Source organism: Pinus tabuliformis, chromosome X, assembly GCF_031772625.1.
Source record: "Pinus tabuliformis cultivar Carrire ecotype Pingquan chromosome X, CPIR1, whole genome shotgun sequence".
Taxonomy (NCBI): Eukaryota; Viridiplantae; Streptophyta; class Pinopsida; order Pinales; family Pinaceae; genus Pinus; species Pinus tabuliformis.
Window position 1 is genome coordinate 1,098,070,717 of NC_142308.1, and position 24,038 is coordinate 1,098,094,754.

The 24,038-nt window shown below is 36.3% G+C and overlaps 1 pseudogene; it reads left to right on the plus strand.

The window, feature by feature from the left end:
• The first annotated feature begins 17,448 nt into the window (after positions 1–17,448).
• LOC149143656 (trans-cinnamate:CoA ligase, peroxisomal pseudogene) lies at positions 17,449–19,571 on the plus strand (annotated as a pseudogene).
• Positions 19,572–24,038: the final 4,467 nt, after the last annotated feature.

A 24,038-nucleotide genomic window follows, 5' to 3' on the forward strand; every position in this document is an offset into this window, starting at 1 on the left:
TTTTTAGTTATTTAGATATGAAAGTTTAAATGTTTAGTTGTCATTATTGCACTTATGTATGGTGATAACTTACTCTTTATGCTGAATATGTGAATGACTCTTATGCAATATATTTCTCATAATTGTTTTGGCTAAATTTTTATACAAAATAATCATTTTTAAATGGATTCTTTTCTCATGGTGATTGAATGATCTTCATTATCAATTGCTTTTAGAAATTATTTTAGATCGCATAAGTAAACGTTACTCCTAGGATAGTTTAAAGTTAGATGTTTTCTTTGATTACAATAGATTGCATATGTTATTAGAAGATAGATTAGATTTAGAAGAAGCATTCACCCCATAAAATCCCAAAAATGAAAAACATCATCCCGCTAGCACACAAATCATAAATAGATTGGGAAAATGGTCCCATCATCCCCAGTTGGAGCCACTATTCTAAACGAAAAAGGAGATGCATTAAGTTCTGGACCAGGTGGTTATCCCCCTTGTTGGAGACTCGATTTTTTGAGCCTTCAACAGGTCCCTAACCTTCTCAATTGCTTGCCCAAGGTACTCAAGTTTCAGTAGGTCAAATTACTCAAAATTTGGCATAGTCTCAATCGAACCCGTACCAGGGGGCAATGAAAACCCCGATCGAGCAACAATATCTATCACATCAAGTGCCTTTTCAGGGCTAGCAAAACCAAACCCAACCATTCCAATGGATTTATCGCCATCCCTGGGCTGGGAAACAAACCTACTTGTATGTTGGTTATCAGAACCCTCCATATTCTACTAACCAAGTTCCCTATTATCAGAAACCTCCTGTTAAAGCGGCTACAACCACCCTCCAAAACGTTTCCTTAGCTTCGTTTTGGAGCCTGCCTACCAACCATCCTCAATAGCATGTCTTGCACTGTCAAGTACACGAGCATCAATGGTTTTCTAATAGATTTCCAGCCTGTGCATGATAGCTTGTTGCATACCCATCACAGGTTGTTTCTTCGAACTTGGTCCAGCTACTGGCTGAGTATATCCCTCAAGAAATTGAGCAATTATGGAGCAAAACTAGCCTTCCCTCCAACACTTGAATGATCCTAACTAGCAACCTACTGGGCTCCAGAATTGCACAATTCTTCCTGTCAAGTTTCACTAGAAAAATTACGCAATTTGTCCCAACAAGACTGCTCAGCCCATAAATTGCACAATCCCTCTGAGAAGCCAGCCCATATCCCTCCTAGAAATGTGCAAATTTCCCCATCAGTCAAGTCAGTTGTTATATCTGCCTTCAGGTTGGCTGGTTCCCTCCAGGACCGAGCAAAACTAATTCGCATGCATGGTCTTCTTCTCCCAAGGAAACATGCAAAGGCATCCCTTGATTTAGGGATCTGTTTTTAGCAGCTAGAGGTTACATGCAAGGATCATTTCAGAAACCTCTCGCCAAGTGTCGCTTTTCCTAGATTTGTGGCATGCGTGTCACAACCTCAATTTTATTGAAACTCATCAATCGGACACTGGATAGCTCATTCCTCACATCGACCTTGTAGCTCTGACATCCCACATTGCATCTAGGAGTCGTTGACACATTTAGCTCAGCTGTTTTGGGGTAGGCCTGCTTTGCATGTCTTGCACTATGTTTTTGTCTCCTTTTGTGTGAGTGTTTTTTGCTTGATTTCAGTGAACACCTACTATCGTTTTGATATATGTTAGCTTGTAGAAGCACCATTTTAGTTTTCGTTCGCATCTCACTACTATTGCATGCATGATAAGGTTTTGCACGAATAGTTGTTGTTGCAGCAACTCGCTTCACACACATGCATGCTTTCTCATTTTTTGAATCATGCGCTTGCTATTTGCATGTATGATCATTCACTCTTTTTTTCACTCATCTCACCATACATTCAGACTTCTCATGTTCTTAATCGTCCGTCGGCCGAACTGGGCTTCCTTGGCCCGGACCGTTCCCTGCCCGTCTACCACTGCGCATTCCTAGAAGCGAAGGCTCTGCCTTCCCTCCAGAAATTGTGCAAGTCTGACCCAACACTAACCTCCAGGCTTACGTTGCGCAATTCTTTGTGGCAGTGTCTAGCTGGCCCCAAAAACTGCACAATGCAATTTAATGATTGCATGTCACTGCTGATTGAAATTGCACATTGCGTAGTTTCATTCCTCAGCAGGCCAAGATGGACTGTGCATTGCATAGTTCCAACAATCAGTTAGCCTCCTGATAGGCTGGACTGTGCCTTGCGATGTTTTGGCAGTCAGTCTCCCAACCTCCCGACGGAAATTGCACAACCTTCATGATTAGTCACATAGGTATGTTGCAAGTCAGTCTCAAGTTCGTTTTGGTTTTCGACTGATAGATTGCTTGCTATGAGTGTTGCTATGTCTCCAGGTATTTTCCTACCTCTTAGCAGCACAGGTATAATGGTTTCCAGGAGAGTAGAGTTGAAGACACCGTTCAAATCTCACTTGGGGTTTGCAGCCAAGCAAGTGTTTATGAGCTTGCCTACCTATGAATACATCAAGTTGTCCGTAGACAAGGACATCAAGATAATATGGCAGTAGAATTACGACAAGCAACACCATCAATAGCACCAGAAGGCAGCAGACCTACACACAATGAATGCAAGAGGAAGGTTGTTAACAACGCAGAGGCAAAACAAAGTTGCAAGCTCAACCAGATCCACTTGTGATGAAAGCATCTTTGAAGACTAAGGCTATGAGTTGACGACACGACATGAAGATTGTGCGAAGGTAGAGAACATAACAAAGAAGGAGTTGCATGTGTTGAAGAAGCAACTCAAGGAAGAACATGATCTGCATAGACGAGAGAATGAGTTGCAGCAAGAACATGTACAGTAGGGGGCGCAACATGCATAGACAGACGAAACTATGTCTGTACAAGTCATAGGTCCATTCTAGCAGCTGGCATAGAGCAGACAAGGTGAGAAGTGTTATTGATCACATGCAAGGGAATACATTAACATGTATGTCACTGTGTGCACGCATGCGATCCTACCCATTTGGCACACTCACGGAGGCGAAGACAAGAAGCAAGTCCAACTGGAGTTGAACATGTATTTCGACAAGTTGATGTGCATGACCATGAGCACATGCTTGGAGATAAGAGTAGACACTATGCATCAACATGTTGTCATTCTGGTTGCACCCAGGACGAGCATGTGCATGCCATCAGACAAGTTTGACATAGGAGCCATATCATTGCACCCAGATGCAATGAAGGCAATAATTCGCTTCAGTAGGATGTCACCATTGAGCACACAAACACCATCACGGACAATCAATATTGGCATCAATTCACCACCTTCGACCATCACAAGGATGTCAAAGTGTTGGTCCCACCACAATGGTCCTAGTGTCAGTAATGTCTTGCATGGCTTGCTCAAGCCATTTTGTCTCACATGGGCACATGTGCATTGTAATATAACATCTTGTCAAGTGGATGTTCAAGTGTCGATAGTTGAATGTCACAGTCATAGAGTAGCTGAAGAGTCATGAGGATAGATAAACGATCTCAAAGGGGAATGTCAAGGGTCACCCAACCCTTTGCTATAAATAATACCACATAACTCATTGTATGGGCTTTTGGTCAGCCAAACTTCCAATAGGAGTATCTTAGAGAAAGCTTGGACAATATTGTAATGAGCCTTAGCTTCTCCAATGCACAGAGCTAGTATGCCTCTTTAGAGGAGTAGGTGGTTGTGGCTGTAACGTTCTTCTATCTGAACTAGTGGTTGGAAATGGATCTATCGTATGACTGGAACTTACACTTCTTAATATAACAGAGCCAAGGCGTTTCATGCATATGTTGTATTGTATTTCAGCTATCTTGAGTACTCTAAATGATATATGTATATGTTTTCTTACGCATGCATGTGTAGCTATATCTATATATGTATGTTTTCTGAAATGCATTGTTGGTTTAACCATCACTTTGGATTTCTAGCTAACTTCCCTTCCATGTTGTGATGCATTTTTTCTCATGTGTTCCCTTCTTAACTCTATGCTATCACAGGTTTCCATCGGGTGCACTCACCTCACCCTTCGTGTGTTAGAACCTCTCATGCACCTTCCTTGACTTACTGCATATGTCACACCCTTGCTACCAACAGGGACATCTTACTTGCCTAGGTGTGAAACCGTGGTCAAGGTGATACTGCACGACCCACTGCTCAGACTTCTACACTAAACAGTCTAAGGTCTAGTTGGGAATTCTTACCCAGGAGAGCCCTTGACATGTTGGCAAGTCCAGTAACGTCAACACCTCCTTACCAAGAATGAAAGTTTCTATTTCCCAGGCTATCCTATCATATCCAGGTCATCCTCCTACAGACTTTAATCAATAGTTGCCTTTTGTGGGTACTCTTGAATTATGAGATTTAACTCAACTTACTAATGACCCCATTTCTCATTCACCATGGTGGTCGATTATTCCCACTAAGTTTTCTTCTGATATCCCAAAATTCAATGGGAATCCTATAGAAGACTCATCGATGCATGTTATGACATATCATTTGTGGTGTTCACCAAACTCACTTAATAATGATTCCATTCGACTCCGTCTTTTCCAATGAATGCTTATGGATACCGCAGCTAAATGGTATATTGAATTACCTAGAGCGTCAATTCACGACTTAAGCACTTTAGCCACTACCTTCCTCACACATTTCTAGTTCCCATCAAATATGAAACTAGAACGAAACTATTGACTAACTTCAAACAATTAGACTCTAGTCACATTTTAGATCACATTCATGAGCGGAGGCGTCGTCGTTGTTTAGTCAAGACTTATGTTCCTGATCAACTATTAGTGGAATGGTTTGTCAAATCTCTATTAGCTCCCATAACAGGAGATGTGGCCAAAGGTGGAGTTGCTACTAAAGAGAAATTTATTACTCGTGCTTAGTATTTAGATCTAGTTTATATCCCATCGGGCATGCTCTATGATAAGATACCAAATGCCCCGAGACCCTCGAATATTGTTACTCCTCCACCTGGTAAATAATCTCATGCTTGCTGATGGCATTATAGGTTCTACTAGTTCATAGTCGGTGAGTAAACCATCTGATGTTTCTCTTACCACTCCCACAAAAAAGCCTACATCTCACCCTCTTGTGGCTTTTTCATCCGAGATAAATGATGTCTCATCTAATAAAGGCAACTCTCAATAACAACTTGGAAGCGAGAACAAAGGTAAAGGTAAGAAAAAGAAAGATTCCTTAAGGTAGGTGATGAGCCTCATAAATGGGTAATTATATGGGCTCATTTTACCTCCCAACCTAGTCAAATCAACCATTCTCTTAGCTTATTGAATGATTTTCTGGTTATATTTATGCTTATAGGGTGAGTTGAGTTAGTTATTATGCCATGTGGTCTAACATGTATTTAATGCAGATTATTGATGGATTTCGTGGTCAAAGTTAAGGATCTAGTGGTCATAATGTAGCAATAACTTGAAGTAGACAAAGGAGAGGACTTATAGGAGGGAATCCCCGTCATTTATTTCTCCTCACTTTGAATTCCCCTTCATTCAGCTTGGAGTACAAGCAGCCGAATCATGCAATAGAAGGTAGCCGAGCAAGTGGAATATGATTGATAGTTATCTCAAGTTTTGGAAGCCAAGCCTCCCTAATTTTAAGGAAGTTGTTGGTAGATTCAGATGTATAAGTAGAGAGTCCTAGGGCCTCACTAGGGTCAACTTTTTTTTCTTGTGTAAACTCTGCTCAAATTTCGAGCTTACTATTTTATGACAGTTTTATGTAATCTTGCTATTCCTTGATAATGAAGATGGAATCCCTTTTGTGCTAGCACTGAGTTACCTTAGAGTGCTAAATCTCTTGGGTTAGGGCCCAATCCGAGTAGCCAAGCTTATCTTTACTTGTATGTGTATGCTTTACTTTAGTTTGTAGATTAGTTTGTTGTTAGATGTATTTCTCTTATGGTTAAGAATAGGTTTCTTTTGATGATTTAGTAGCTTGCTTCCATTTGTGATTTTTGTAGCAGGTTAAGTAGTGATCAGAGAAGATTCAAAAGGCTAGCAATAGTTCCTTGGCCTCTCTTCCTCCCTCTGGGACCATGATTTGAGGCAAAGACTCTCTTGCTGCCCCAAAAACACAGATTTTCCTCATTCCTAGGACTTCTAGTGTTTGCAGCTCTCTAGTAGGTTGATAGTCTAGTTTTGCTTTGTTTTAGATATTCTTTATCATGTTCACTTCCTGATTTTCAATAGTCCTTTTGCATGCTTTCCTTTCTTACAACATTTCCCAGCATTTCCTTCTATACATCATAGTTTAGGCCATTTTAATGCAAAACTCTGTTTTCCTAGGATGCACTCATTCCATTGGTTGATTGATGTTCTTGGTTGATTGTCAGTTTCTATGTAGCAGATCTCTTCCAGCAGTAGGCTAGCTTACCAACAATCACACCCTCCATCTGATCCATGCCCTATAGGTCTCCCAAACCTCACCTCAATTCTGCCCTAGTGTCATTCATTTTTCATAGAACTTCTTCCTCTTTCCTTGAGAAAATCCAATCATCTTTCTCTCTCCTAGTGATTCATGGCAGACCTTAGGTGCCCTAACACCTCATTCCAACATTCATCCACCTTTTCCACCCACTCTCACACCCTCAAAACAGCGAAAATTGCTCTCGACCTCCTCCTGTAAGCCTCCTGTAGTTTTCTGGTGTCCTCCTGTAGTTTTTCCTGTAGGCTTTCTTTTGAAGGTTGAGTGTGGGAAAAGCCTCTAGAAGGTCACCTAAGACCTCCTAGGACCCATCCACACCATCGTACATCCTCCCAAGCTCCAAAACCGCCCTCTAATGCCAACTATTCACTACCACACTCACACACAATAAACTAGATGCATGTTAAATTCACATAAAAACACATAAAAATCCAAAAATATGTTTTTTTGCTTATTTACTTGGAGAAATAGCATGGTTAGATGTTGTTTACTTCCTTGAGTAGGTCATGGAATTTCTTTCATGGTTTTCATAGTGTTTTTGGCAAAAGTAGAATTAACTTGTTAATTAGGGTTTACTAGGTTTTGCTTTACATTCCAGTCTTTCTCCTTTCTATAGCTAGACTAGCATCTACAGAGTAATTTTTCTTTCCTTTCTTCACACATAGAGCTTCTTTCGAAATCTATAGAAGTTGGCTTGAGCTCCTAGTGATCTCGTGCCGGCTAACCAAGTGACAACCTGCAGTGAGAACTAGTACTTGTGCATATAGCACCGATGCTTCCAAGTTTGTTACAAACTACTGGGTTGATAAAAGTAAAGTTGGCAGCCCAGGAGCCGCAGCATTCTTGCTACAGTACTGGCGCTCACTAGTAGGATAAACAAAAAAATTCATCTTCTGATGAGAAACAAAAGCCTCGATACCCATGTTTGATTTGTAACAATGATCACTTTACATGTGATTGTCCACACTAGGGCACAAGTTCTCATAATCGCCCACCTGGCCTATGAGGGGGCTGCTTTGACCCGAGTAGGCACATCCACAGTAGGGCGCGCCTGCCCATAGGCAAAGGCTCCTATGCCTGTGGGCGGGAAAATCTTGCAATGGGTGTGCCCACCTGTGACACAATGGGCATGCAGACAAATCGACCCCCTGGCCTACCAAGGGGCTTCTCCGCCCTGACATAGTAATAGTGGGGCGATTCCTAGAATCGACTCCCTAGCCTGCCGAGGGCCAATTCCTAGAATTGGCCCACACCTACTATGTCATGAGAGGGCACATCAATAGTGCATGTGCCTGTGGGCAGGCGTGTTCGATCATGGAAGTGTCCACCCAGGTCAAAGCACCCCCCTGGCAAGCGAGTGCATGCTCCTGTCCCTATGGGCAAGCATGTCAGGATCAAGCGGTCCCCTAGCAGGCTAGGGAGTGATTACCAAAATTGGCCCCCTGGCCTGTCGAAGGGTAATTTCGGGAATCGGCCCCCTAACTTGCTAGGGTTCGATCCCTGGAATCAACCCTCGACATGTTAGGGAGCTGATCTAGAATTGGCACATTGACCTGCTGGGGGACGATTATGGGAATCAGCCCCCAGTAGGGCAAGGGGTCGATTCTGGGAATCAGGCCCCTAGCCTGGGAGCTTGATTCCCAGAATCAACCCCTTGGCCTATCAGGGTCCGATTCTAGGAATCAGCCACTTGGCCTACTGGGGGCCAATTCCGTGAATCAGCCCCTGGTAGGCCGAGTAGCCACCTTTCCTTGAATAGGCATGCCCATAGGCATAGGCAGGCGTGTTGGTTCTGGGTGTGCCGCTTTGTCTAGGGAAAACATGCCCATGGTCGCACGCAGTCGCTCACAAGCACAGGCAAGCTTGCTTTATCTTGGGAGGGCACACCTATAGTTGGGTCCACTACACCTGCCGATGACATAGTGGCCCCTTGCCTGCCAGGGGGCTGTCGGGTAAGCCTGGCTCATGTGAATTTTTAATTTTTAAAAGGAATCTATATTTCATTAATTAAATGTTATTTTTTTTTTACTGGAATGTGTTTTTGTTTCGCATCCTGTGTGAACATAACAACCCAACTCACACATAACTTCTAGTAAACCTATGGAAGTTTAAGAATAGAACTCAGTAAAAGGGAAACTAACCTTTCAAATATGATAATCTCTTGTTCAATGTGTTATCAATGACAATGTAGCTACTCCACAAAATCGCTCCAAGTCTTTTAATGAAACCTCGAGAAGTATTGATATGATGTGAGGAGTAGTGATAATGAAATTTATTATATAGCAGAAATTAGGAATTATTTTATCCCTTCTTGAATGTGGTATTAATTTTTTTTATTAAAACTTAAAAAATAAATTATGTTATGGCAATATAGTAATTTATGTTACATGTGGGATAAAAGATATAATAAAAATTAAAAAAAAAAATCAATTGTCTAGAAAATGCTATATAGTTTAAGTAAAATATTAATTTAGGTAAAAGATTTAGTTTAAAATTTTAGTTTAAATATTTAGTAGAATTTTTTCAATAAATTGTAGACAACCCTTCCCTCTCACTAGATTCCAATTTCCACATACTATTAACCTACTGTTTAACCTACAATTCGGGGTTGTTGGAATGTAGGGCTTCATCAATGGCGGATGCCCATGGTGATACTGATTATTTTCCTATGAATATTGAAGGGAAAACTTCACGTTGAAAGAAGAGCTTGCAATCCCAAAATAGAATAGTAGAGATGAGCAACAATAGTAGCTTCATTGATACAGAAAATGTAAGTAAAGTAGGGTTAGGGTATGGAATAACCATTGCAGTTGGGATTCTGACTACAATCATGTTGGCATCTTATGTGTGTGTGAGAGTGCAGGGAAGAGGTTATATTAATGGCAATGGGATGCCCAACAGTGCAACTGTTGTTCCTCAGTCTTCACCTCTGTTGTTCCTCAGTATTCACCTGTGTCTGTTAATGAGGAAACTCCCATTAATGTCGGTGAAATTAGTTACAATGGAGAATGGAGCACTTCGATTGAGGAAGCACAACGAGCAGACTTCGATTGAGGCAGGAGTAGACTTCGATTGAGGAAGTGTTGCAACAGTCGGCTTCAACAACATTAGGCAACATGAGAAAAGGTAAGAGAGCTAGTTTCCTCGTCATTTTCTTTGAAGTCTTCATTTTCTTCGCAGTCTTCATATCGCAGTTTCATATAACTAGAGAACAACGCATCAAGGCGTCAAGTAAACACTGGTAACTCAGAAGTATTGCTGGGAACGAGCATTAGTGGGTGCTTGTTGTGCTCATTCTAGCGGATGCTTGTCGGTGCTTGTGAGCACCGTAAAGTAAGGTAAGGTATTCAGGTATTAGTTTGATAGAAGGTAAACCATTCACAGCCTACCCAAAGGCATCCAAAAAATGGCATGGACTCTACAACTCCTCAAATGCTTAGATCTGTGAGTTTCAAATGATCAGATTTGTGAGCTTCTGTGCAGGCTGAAATCTGCTGCGGCTTCTTTTGCCAAACATCCAGTTCCAAAGCCAGACAAAGAGCTTGAACAGAGAGCTTGAAGCAGATCTAGTCGGTTAAAGCAGATCCAGTCGGTTAAGCAATTGATTGAGCCTCAAAGCCCTCAGAGTGAAGTTATTTGCATGCATCCTGTAATCTGCATGCATCCACGTGTACCTGAAGTTGTCACTTCACTACAACAACATGAAGTTTCTGCTCCACTGCAACCATAGCAAGTAACTCAAACTAATGGTAACATTAGTTCGATAGTCCAAAACATTTAAAAAAAATGAATAGCCTAAAACCAGAATAACCTATAGTCCAGCCTCTTCTACCTCGGGAAGAGGCCAAATAAGACCATCAAGTTCAATGACAAGGTAAATAACCAACATGAAATAAGAAAGTTTTGAAAATGGAAGACCCAGTAATGCTAAATGACTAAAAATCGATTACTATAGTCCCATGCCATTACCAGATGGCAGGGACTAATAAGGTGTTATCTCCTTCAATTGGAAATAAAAGAATTTCGTGTCCAAATGTGATTATTACAGTCACTAAAAGGCACATGATAGTGGAAGAAATGCAGGCACAACCGTGAGATAAATAACAGAGATGAACCACCACCTTTAAAGCCTAAAATATCTAGGCGACTTACACTGTGTTTAGTTGAATTGTTAGATGTTTTCATCTTTTTTCCTTAATTGTGTCCAAAGTTTTATTGGAATTATAGGAAATATGATTCTCAATCAAATGATCTACAAAATTTAAGTATATGTTTTTAAGATCATTTAGAAAATTGAATCTCTAAAATTAACAATTTATTAAAAATTATATTATTAGATTTTAATGAGGATCGTTTAGAAAATTGAATCTCTAAAATTAGCAATTTATTAAAAATTATATTATTAGATTTTAACGAGGGTAAAAGACTCTTCCACCTTTTTTCAATAGAAAAAAACTTTAAAGAGTACAACAACATGGTTCTCTCTCTATAATGTCTCCATGATCCCAATGTAATACAAAAACACCTATATTGTCACATTTTCCAAAAAAAAATCTTTCTATCTAAAAAAAATCACTGTATACTCTGTAGTATGTACTATCTCAGTTCACTCTTTTGCAAAACATGCATGTATTAATACTTTTTTTTCTTTTTTTTATTATTATTTTTTTTCAGTAAGAAAAAAACAGCTGTATTAATATAGTGAAACAAAAATACAGTGCATATGTTTGATCTTATGTATCCCATAATTGATCACTGTTTATGTAAAATAAACTGGAGTCATTAGCAACCCAAGTATATGTCATCTACATATTACATTCATAGTTGTCAGCATCAGCTAAATGTAAACCTGACATATGTTGTGTCATTCTATACAGTATCCCATCCTAGAGCATCTTTGTACAGGATTATTTGCACCACATCGGCAAAAAGGAAAAACAGCTTCTGCGTGTCATTAGAAAAATAAACATATCCTGTGCATTCAAGAAAGCTTGCAGTATATCATCCTGTAAGTATTCACAAAATCACAAAAAGTATACAAAAAACAACATAAAATAGGTGATTGATTCCTTGCATTAGTAGATGATTTATCTGGGCAAAGGAAGCAAACCAACATCCACTTTGTGTTCATCTGTCATGATCTCGATATGCATGCCATCTAGTTCATCCAGTAAGCCCCTCTTTGACATACAATCTTCATTTTGGTTATGTTCTAGTCCTATGTGTTGTAGAGTTGAGTCCTTTAAAGTATGCCAAATGTGATCTATTTGGCATAACCATCCATTCAACATAGGATGTTTAATTTTGATTTTACCATGAATGTGCTCAATAGTGGTCCTAGAATCTCCATATATATGAATACTCGGAATGTTGAGGAAAGTAGTGAACCATAATAATCCCCATAAGGCAATCACTTCTTCCTTCATATTCGAGGCTCTACCGGCTCCCCAGTGTACCCAATATTCTTGTACCTCTGAAAATTTGATCCAAAATCCACATCCACATATGCCTTTTTGTTCCGCGCCATAAAAAAAAGAGTCGGGTATGCAATCTCAAGACCATAGCTGTTTTATGCCTTTTTCTTTTGACCGCTATCCTATGAAGTGCCAACCATATACCACTGCTTAATGTTATCCAACATCTACACATCATCACCCAAGGCATTTTCAAAAATAATTATGTTGTGTTTGTTCCATATTTCCCATAAAATAGCAAGGGGGATCGTATGCCAAGATGGTTTCTTATTACTCCACCAAATCAAACAGTTTGCAATATTATCAAAACATATGTAGAGAAAACCCACAAACGCAGCAATGTGTTCCCAAATCATTATGGCAACAGGACAAGTTAGGAATAGATGTGTATTATATTCACTGGCATGTCTACAAAGTACACGTTATGTTGGCCCCTGCCAATTCCTCCTTTTTAGGTTCCCCCATATAAGATTCTTATTATTCCATACAAGCCAAACAAAAGCAGTCATTTTTATAGGCATCTTGGTTTTCCAAAAATTGTAGAACCAACATACCTCAATAGATTGTGTCTCTTGTCTGCAAAGGGAATTATATGCATCTTCCACCATCGCTCCTCTAGCCTTCATCTTCCCATTCCATGTAATTTGATCACCCTTTGTATCCTAGCAAATGCCAATCATTTTCGTAGTCTGCTTGACATGTTCCCATTCTTATGCCATCTGGTCTGTTAGTCCTAGATCTCTAGCATTTTTCCATATTGCTATATGACCATACCATTCTTGAATCACTTGATTCCAGAAAAAATACCCTGACTGTTTAGTTTCTATATCAGCTCCATAGAAAGCATATCATGTGTATCGATACCCATAATATAATCCAATCCCATAATAATATGTTTTCCTGTTGTAGGTTAAGAATTGTTTTTGGATCATTTTAATCTTTCTCCATGAATCTCTAGCTAGAGTGCAACCCCACACCTCACATCCATATAGAATAACACCCACACCTTACATCCATATAAAATAATATGGGCGACTAGAGTATCTAAAAGGAATTTTTTTTTTTTGTTTCAAACTGAAAGATTAATAGTCTTACAATTGTTTTCAAGTTTTCCAACCTCCTATAATCTTTTTCTCAATGCTATAGTTCTAGTTGAGCTGATGGTGGATGTCACTACCTAAATATTATTTGTAATAAAAATATTAACTAAGGAATTGTTATCATTAATGAAATTATCATAAGCGATATTTTTGGATTTAACGGTCATACCCATCCTGGAACAATAATCATGGAGGGTTTTAAGCATCTTGTTAAGATAGTTAAGACTCCTGGCTAGAAGAACAATATCATGAGCATAAAGAAGAAGAATACTATACCAATAATTATTATTGATTATAAAAAGAATAATATATGAATTAAACATATATATTTAAAAAACATGTTACAAGATTCTTAACTATGGAGATTTACTCCTAGCTTACCATGGAGACTCTTGATATGTAAGTATGTGTTATTACAATATTATGCATCAATACTATGACTTACAAATATCACATGCCCAAAAAATCATAACTCATGTGCATATGACATTTTTAATTAAATTACATGACATTTTTTAATTAATTAATTTAATTCAAAGGGTAGAAAGAGCTTACTTATTTTGAGATAAATCTCAACCTTTGATATGTGAATTTTGAATTATTATAAACATATTTAATATAATTTTATAATGATATTTTGAAATTAAATTAGTTTTTAAAAATTAATAAGATTTAAAAATATGTTTAATATAATTTTCCCAACCATATAAATTAAATGGTTGGTAAATATCCATAAAAATCATTTCATGATAAAAGCATACCTAATCATACATTTCACAGTGTCAAGATTTAAAAATAGGAACAAAAAATTTAATTAAATTATAACTTCATAAACATATAAAAAGTTTTTTAACCATCAAAATTTACTTCCACTTTATTATGTAGATTCTTAAATTGTAAATAAACATTGTTTCAATAAAGTGGACCAATACATAAAGTTGATCAATATTACATAGTTAAAAAATCATAATTCATTACACAATCAAAATAACTTATATAAATTTTATTTTAATTTAATTTAATAACAATTTTTTTTTTAAATAACCTATTTTAACATAAATTTCAACATAACTATTATTAAAAATATTCAATAAATATTCTTCAAAGATTAAATTCCTATACTCATCTTTTATTTAGGGATACATCTATCATCTATTATTTAGGGATATATCTATCATTTATAAAAAAGACTTATTAGAAAATAAGAAAACCATCTAGCATAAAATATTAATAGTAATAAAAAAAAAAAATAGTGAACGATCAGGATACCGATTCTTATCGTTTATTTAACTCTGCCTTTCTAATGAAAACGACCATATATGTTATATCGGAGTTTCAACTGGAACATGGAACGGGGACCCAATTAGTCGGTGGACACTCAACTCAGCAGCCCACATGGATTCTCGATGGTTGCGGAAGGTATCCTCAATGATATAATTTCTGAAATGATTTGATTTATGTGCGTGGCAACTTTTATGTATGAATTCTCTGAATTTAATCATCTGATTTTATTTATATGGACAGGAAGTTTTATATCAGTTGCGTACTTCAATCGACAACATTTTTTCTAAGGTGTTGTCTCCTTCAATAAGAAAGAAAAGCATTCCGTGTCCAAATGCTATTATTGCAATCACGAAAAGGCACGTGATAGTCCATCCCAGAAAACAAAAATTCAATGATTTTCTTCCACTTACATTGATTTTCTTAATATCTACATTTATTTAGCAAAATACCAGAAAGATAATGTAAATATATCTATAAAAATTGATGGTTTGATTATTATTTTTAAATTTGGTAAAAATATTTTTTAATTAAAAAAAAAAAAAGCATATTTTTTTTTTGGATGTATTTTTTTATATTAATTTTACATAAAATATTGTAGAAATTTGTTAAAATTTTAAGTTTGAGTTATTTAACATGTATTTATTTAAACATTTAAAAATATATTTTAAATAACCAAAACCAAAATATCACTCAAAATTATATCATCAAATTCGAACTAAAAAATAGAATTTTAAAAAGTTAAACACCATAAAATATAAACTTTATATCATTTAATTTAATTACTAAGATTATATATTACTAATAATATTATATGCTTATTTTCTCATTAGCACAATGGTTTGAGGATAGACTTTATGCAATTTTTTTGTTTTAATTGAATTCATTAATTTAAAAAAAATTATAAGAACAATTTCCATTTGAAATGAGTTTTGTTTTTTAGACATGTGGTATTAATAAGTCATGATATGGTAACAAAGTCTATTTAGAGATTAAAAATTTCCTTGATAAGGTGGGGTGAATCTTCATGGTCAGTGATTTTGTTATATGATTTTTTAAATGGATATATATTTAAACTAACCTGTATATTTTCATTATTAATAATTATTATTATTTGAAATTATATTCTTTTATTTTTAGAAACTTGAGATGTATGATGAAGTAAGTGTTTTGATTCTTATTATGATTGATGATCATCTTCATTTACCAACCATTTAACATTTTATTTTATTTTTTTAAATCTCAGAAGAACCCAACAACCCACAGTTATCATCCTCTCTATAAACTGGGCCACAACCAAGGAGAATTAAACCTTGGATCTCTCACAACCAGGGGGACTTAAACCTTGGATATATCATTACTTCGATCACCAATTGATTTGTTAAGACACCAACCATTTAACTTATATGACTACAGTAGTACTTATAATTTTGTAGAAACATTTATAAATCTAAATTTATATTTAGAAATTCGTTTAGTTTAAGGAATCATTTTATTTTTTTTGGGGCTAAAATTTGCTTGCACCATTCCTTTAGTTTAAGGAATCATTTTTTCATGCCTTTACGCTTCATTCGTAAATCCTTAGGTTTTAGGAAACCGTACAGCTCTCCCTTTGTTGTAACCATTAAGGATTTTCTCCAATATTGTTTATGTACAAACCATAACACTCCTGTCTGCACTTCAACTCTCTTGGATTCTTTTCAAATTACCTTCACACTTATGTTATGCAAATACTCTCACTAACACACAATTTATCATTCGATTACTCAATCCACACTTGCACAATTCAGAATTAACTCTCTGTGTATATATAAATAAATAATTACATAATGAGTCTCTCTCCCTCTCTCTGGCCTGATTTTCTAATCAGTGGCATTTTCCTTTCCTGCCGGTAGGCTTACAATCAAATCCTATCTAACTCTCGAACTAACTCACTTACTAACTCCTTGCTAGCTAACCCTCTTCTATGCCTTTTAAGCTTACATTTATACAAAAGGTTCTCTAACCCAATTCTTGGTTGAGATCCTTAATCTGCTCATCAAGTCCTAAAATCTCTCAATGATCCCTTGAGAATCTCAACAACTTAAGTAAATCCTAAGGATTCTCTTTAATCCCCAAAATCATGAAACCAATTCCTAATCTAGGATTTACAATATTTCAAAATCTCTTAATTCTCACTAATCACTCATCATCACTCATGTTCTCCTACATTCGAGAACATTTACAAATATGCCTTACAATACTTAATTAATCCCTATTCTAGTTTCTCTCATTAAAATCACTCAAAACTTTAACTTTAATAATTACATTAATTTAATACTCAGGAAATTGACTTCCTTGAAAAACAAGACCACCTATGTCTACTAAAATACAATGATATTTTTGAGCCGAATGCTCCTGCATCAGTTTCATTTTAATATTTTAATAAAAAATTGAATTATTCAAAATATGTGTCATAATGACTGTGATTATGCACCATAATCATTAATGAAAATTTACGCTAAATTATTTTCTCATCAAACCACTATATCAAAGCCTTACAAATTCAATAATTTTGATTAAAAAAATGTACGAGGGTGTCACCCAAATCATTCAATTCGAAAAGTCCCTGGTTATTCCACGGTCTTCATCCTTATCGATTTACAAGCGATAAGGACGTCTCCTGAATGGGTTGAACTAGTGATCAACTAATAGCTACAATTTACGTGCCTGTCTTTCTTGTTTTTTAACTTTGGCTTGAATTCGAACGTGGCAATTTCAACTAATTACAACTCCAATTTTGTGGCCGTCGCAGAATCGACATAGTTAAAAATGTCATCGATCTATCAAATTCACAGATATATATATATATATATATATATAATATGACAAAAAAAATATGTGACGGATCTGCCAAGCATTCCGTGTCAGCAACAATAACTGTTTCAGTCATATGTTACAAAGCGTGGCTGCAGAACAAACCCTAACATAATTAGTCTCCATTCAAAGCTTGCCGGAAGAATGATCCTCGTGGCTGTGTGCTTTGACTAAACGATAAATGGCGTGCATAGAAAGATTTTCTCTTCATCTGAGAATGAATGAGTTTCCTATATAAATATCTCCATTTCGATCCAGTGTTGTCACAAGTTCTGTTTGCAATACGTCTCGTTCTTGAATTCTCTTCTCTGCTCTATTGATCCATTTCGACGTGATCAAGGAGTTTGATGATTGTAGCTCTCTAGTATTCTCTCCTCTGTTCCTTATTATCATTACTTGTTGATAATATAAAAAAGAGGTTGTTGAATCCGAAGCGGTGAATCAAAAAGAGGGAATGGAGAATCAGGGGAAATGCGCAGCGAATTATGTACCTCTCTCACCGTTGAGCTTTCTTCACAGAGCGGCAACGGTGTATGCAAATCGGACGTCCACAATCTACGATCAAGGTGGTGTTCGCTTTACATGGGCTGACACCTTGCAACGTTGCACACGTGTGGCATCGTCTCTTGTCAATCGTTTCAAAATACGGAAAGGCGAGGTCGTCTCCGTTCTGGCACCCAATGTTCCTGCTCTTTACGAGTCGCATTTCGCCGTCCCCATGGCCGGCGCTGTTCTCAACGCAATAAACACTCGCCTCGACGCTCGCAACGTTGCCACCATTCTCGCTCACTCCCAAGCGAAGCTTTTGCTGGTGGACTACCAACTGCTTTCTCTCGCCAAGGACGCCCTCTCTCTCCTCGAATCGCCTCTCCTCACTCCTCGTCTCATCCTCATACATGATCATGACGACGGCCTTGCTGCTGCTCATGTTGCTGGACTATGTAACCAAGTTGGTGTGGTAATCAGCGGCACTTACGAGGAATTGGTTCGAGGTGGAGATCCGCGATTCAATCCAGTAAAGCCTGCAGACGAGTGGGAGTCGATCTGCCTCAACTACACATCGGGAACGACATCAGCACCGAAAGGAGTGTTGTACAGCCACAGAGGAGCATACCTGAGCAGCATGTCTATGCTACTGCTGTGGGAAATGGGGAGAGAGCCAGTTTACCTGTGGACGCTTCCCATGTTCCACTGCAATGGTTGGACGTTCACATGGGCAATCGCAGCACGAGGTGGAACCAACGTCTGCATTCGCAATACCTCCGCAGATGAGATATACGGAGCCATAAATCATCATCACGTCACTCATTTGTGCTGTGCGCCTATTGTCTTCAACATCCTCCTCGACCACCCAAATCCGCAGCCCCTGCACGGAAAAGTTCACGTTCTTACCGGAGGGGCACCTCCTGCTCCCTCAATTCTAAGTAAAGTGGAAGACATGGGCTTCCTCGTAACACATGCGTACGGCCTCACCGAAGCCACCGGGCCTGCTCTCGCCTGCGAGTGGAAGAGCGAATGGGACGACGCTCAACTAACCCCAGCCCAACGAGGTGTGCTCAAAGGGCGGCAAGGAGTGGGTGTGTTGAGCCTCGACCAGGTCGACGTGAAGAACCCACTGACGATGTCCAGCGTGCCGCGGGATGGAGAGAGTATGGGCGAGATAATGTTGAGAGGCAGCAGCATCATGAAGGGGTATCTCCACGATCCCAAGAGCACCGCCGAGGCGTTTGCTGGTGGGTGGTTCCACACTGGCGACGTTGGCGTTGTCCATCCGGACGGGTATGTGGAGATAAAGGACCGTTCAAAGGACGTCATAATCTCCGGTGGAGAAAACATCAGCAGTGTGGAGGTCGAATCCGTTCTGTACACCCACCCTGCTGTTTCCGAGGCGGCCGTGGTTGCCATGCCCCACCCCCGGTGGGGCGAGACGCCCTGCGCCTTTATAAAGACGAAGGACAACGATGGAAGCATCATAAAAGAAGAAGAGATTGTGTCGTTCTGCAGAGAGAAGCTGCCGCATTACATGGTTCCCAAAGTTGTCGTCTTCACGGATCTGCCCAAGACTGGCACCGGCAAAATACAGAAGAACCTGCTGAGAGAGAGAGCGAAACACCTCCCGCGCCTCCCAACTTCAACAGCGGCACCGCCTACCCCAACTCTCCGGAAGAAAGCAACACCATCGAAACAACAAAATCGAGCACAGCATGATAATGATGTGCACGGGCAGTTCAACATCGCCCTATCCCGTCTTTAGTTAGAGAAATCTCATTCGGCCCTGCTATATACCTCAGGCATCCACAGTGATAATCTTCAGTTTTTTTACAATGTTGGAGGTATATGACCAATATTAAAAGATCTCTATATATCATAATATAAATATCTTTACCAAATGTTACTCGTTGGAAAGGTTTTGTATATTGCAGTGTAAAATTGAACGTCTATAACCTATATTAGTATCGGTAAACCGTATTTCGCTCAGATGCCTACGTATTTTAAATTGGAAAAAATCACGTAAATGGTTTCCCACTTAATTTCTTCACTTAAAAAATAGAGTATTTTTTATATAATAACTTTGAAAATCTATTGTAGCTATAGTGGTCTTTCTTTACCAACTAGTCAAATTTATTTATTTTTTAATTTTGTAATTGTCTCTTTTAATTTTATTATAATTTAAAATTTTCATTTTCTAAACCTCTCTTTTCCGACGGCTCATCCTGATATATATATATAAAAGCTTGTCCTTAAATAATTTTATTCTATGAAGAAAAAATATACATATATTATTTTCTTAAATGTTGAATGTTCGTTCACGTTTTTATACCTTTTAGAGGTAGGATGATAAGAAAATAAGAAAGTTCGATTGCAGAAATAAAAAATATTAAATATAAAAAAAAAAATATATATATATATATATATATTAATAAGATAAAAAAAATATACAATTATAAAAAACCAAATTTCTATATTATTTAGAAATTCATATCTCTTTTTTTTTTTCTTTATCTCTTTGGATGGTTAATAGATAAGAATTTAGAAAACTACATTAAAAGTATTAATAATATCAAAAACATATATTTATACATAAATTAAATTTTCTAAATTAAAGGTCTGTATTTGTTTTTAATTAATTTAGAAAGTTAATAGATACTATTTTTTCTTAATAATATAGAATTAATTGGAATACTCAAATTATAATATCCAGAAAATGATCCATAAAAGGTGGAAAGTTTAGATTTCATGAACTAGAAAATATAATTTTGATGTAGAAATAAACAAAAAAAAATTAGATTCTTATAGTTTTTGTTATCTTATATTTTTTTTCTTAAATACTTCTCTTCACTTACTAAGAATATGGTTGTCTATATATATATATATATATATATATATATATATATACATATATATAATATGTTATACTAGCACAAATAACTAACACGAAAAGAAAGAAGCTTCCTAAAATTATTTCAATCTCCAATCAAAACCATTCCTCCTAATTAAGAGTAAGAGTAAAAGGAAACAAAGACCTAGAATCATCCTAGAATATGTTTCTTACATTATCATGTAGGTGAAGAATATGAAGAAAGAAACAAGAAACCATGAAAAACATGATATGCTATGAAAAATCAATTTGAGAAATAAACCCCACACCCTAATGCAAGTTCACAAACAACGGTTACAATACAGACATTTCATCTTAAGAAGAGTGATCTATAGAGTTTTTCTTCTTTAATATATAAGAAAACGAAATATAATTAATCATGGAACAATCTTTTGAATTGTTTACAATACAGACATTTCATCTTAAGAAGAGTGATCTATAGAGTTTTTCTTCTTAAATATATAAGAACATGAAATATAATTAATCATAGAACAATCTTTTGAATTGTTAAAATCTTTAGGGGTAGAATGTGGATAATAAGTCAAACAATTTCATCTTTGGTCATGTGCAAGTGATCGATATGACCATTTCATGTTGATGAAGCTCCAGTTATGGAGATTTAACAACATGTTCTCTCGCATAAATTTAAATTGTGATTTTAAATTTGAAATGTGATCTCTACATAATGAAACTACTTAAAATGTTTTAAAAATTACATTCTAAATAAAAAAATCACAATACAATAAAAAAATTGTATAAGTAATTTTTAATACATCTTCAAAAATTAGAATAATTATACAATCCTTTTTCTAAAGTTCATAAAGTTATATTAGGAGACCAAAACATAAAAATAATTGATTTGGAAAGCCTTACTTAAAGGGCTCTTCTCATAAAGAAATTGAAACTCAATGTTAGTAGTGTCAGATAAAAGGGGGATGGAAAGAAATTAAGTAATGTGTTAATAAAGTACGAAATGGATGTCCCATGGAATTCCAATTTCACTTCCTATTTGGTAATCTTAGCAGTTTAGAATAGATTAACCTATACACAATCTAGGTGCCCAATGGGGTTTTCAAGACATTGATTCCAATTATGCATTTTAATTTAAATAAAGACAATTAAAACTACAAAGATTGAATGAAAGAGGTAGTTAAACAATTAAGATATTACACATTCATAATTTCAATTTTGAGTTTTATACAATTTTAGTAAATATTTTGTCATTTTTGACACAAATTTGAAAATTTTATAGTTTTATACATGACCTAATTGATTCAAATTATGCATTTTAATTTAAAAAAATACAATTACAACAAAAACATAGTAAACACTTCAATTTCTATCCCAACAAAGATTTAATGAAAGAGGTAGTTAAATAATTAAGGTAATTGCACCCTCATAATTTCAATTTAGAATATTGTACAATTTTATTATATATCTTTGACATAAATTTGAAAATTTTATAGTTTTATACAAGACCTACTTAACAATCTATGAAATAAATTGTTATTTTTAAATATAATGTAATAAGGTTCACAAGATGGAATTCTATAAGAATGAATGAATCTTGATTAGAAAACGATTTTTTTTTCTTTTGAGATATATAACTTAAAATTAAAATGCCCTTGAACTATATCTTTTTGTACATTTTGTTGAACCCTTAAAATGACATTATGTCAAACTCTTAAAGGCACATTTTGTCGAATGTGCCCAAAAATTGTCATTCTATTGAACATTTAATCTTTATATGTTTTTGTATGCTTTTGGAATGATTTTGAACTCAAATAGAATTCTAAGAATGGAGAAATGATCATAATTTTATTGTGATCTCTCTAATTCGTTTGAAGAACTATGAATATATATTTTGGAGGCTTACGGACTATATGTTTCATGTTTTGATGTTTCATAGGTGTATGAGCAAGTTTCCGGGCTTATGAGAAGGTTGTCCATTCCTAACAAAATCAGGATCTGGGAAAGGTGCCATGGTACCAAATTGATGAACATGTTGTTGTGATAAATAGGTTGATGACACCTTAACAAATAGGTTTTTATGATAAGAAGGTTATCAAAAATGGATGATAGCATTGTGACAATAAAAACATGATCAATTTTTGAAGACCTATATTGTTTGTGGTGCATGTGGATAAGTCTGAAACATTGTGAAAAGTGGTCCACACCAGGTTGAAGAAGGAGGTGGGTTCCTCAATCAGGTTGAAGCCTATAGTACTTCAAAGCTTTCAAATTTTCAAGGCTTGTGCCTCAATCAAGTTGTAACCTATGGCAAGTGGGTGCTTGCATATTTTGGGAGCTAGTACCTCTAGCAAGTTAGTTCCTACAAATTTGCTTTTTGGGATTGGTGCCACTAGCAGTTCGATGCCTACAAATCTAAGTAATCAAATTGAAGAAGACAAAAGTATTTTTTGTTTTCTCCTACAAAGGTTTCCAGGTTAAAGTTGGTGTTTTTATGTGTTGATGTGGTGACATTTTCTTGATGCATAATTTCAATCGTTTTTATGATGCACGTTACTTTTTGATGCACCAATACATAGTCAAATATTGATGAATTTTTTTGAAATGATGAATTTTCCTCTATACTGATTCACCCCCTCTTAGTGTGATATTTGTTCTAACAAGGTAATTTTAGGAACAATTAATTATTGTGAGGTCGATCTCAGGAAAAATGGCCTCTATCTTATCAATAAGAAAAGTTCCTTAGTTTGATGGATCCAACTATGATTTTTGGAAGATAAGAATGGAAACCTACCCAATATCCTTAGGAGTTGATGATTGGGAAACTATAGAGAATAATGATCAAGGCAGTGATTCTCATTCTACTAATACAATGGATAAGTACCTATATACATCCAATACAATATCTAAGCATGTCATTTTGAGTGGCTTTTCAGATACAAAATTTGTCAAAATAATTCATTGTAAGTCAAATCATGATCTATGGAAGAAGATTAAAAATTGTTATGAAGGGAAAAATAAAGTGAAGGAAGCCAAGCTACAATCTTACAAGGCTAAATTCAGAAGTTTCAAAATGAAATAAGATGAGGATATTGCTCCATATTTCCTTCAAGTAGATAAGATTGTAAACTCTATTGTAGGTCTTGGTGAGGAAGACAAGGATGATATTGTCATTCAAAAAATATTGAGATCTCTTCCTCCAAGGTTAAATCTTGAGGTATTAGCCATTGAGGAGATATCAGACATGGATAAGTTGAACATGTTACATGTTTCATGGAACACTCTTAACATATGAACTAAGGATATAGAAGGACAATTTAGGAATCAAAGAAGCAACATTCAAACAAGTTAAAGAAGGAAGAAGCACGAGAATCATGCAAACTCCAATCATGAATCTAATGAGGAAGAATCTAGTTTGTTAGGTAGCTAAATAAGGGGGAAATAAGTTAAAATGTAAGCTTTCATTCAAATGATTTGAATGAAAAATAATAGGCCAATATGCTTCCAA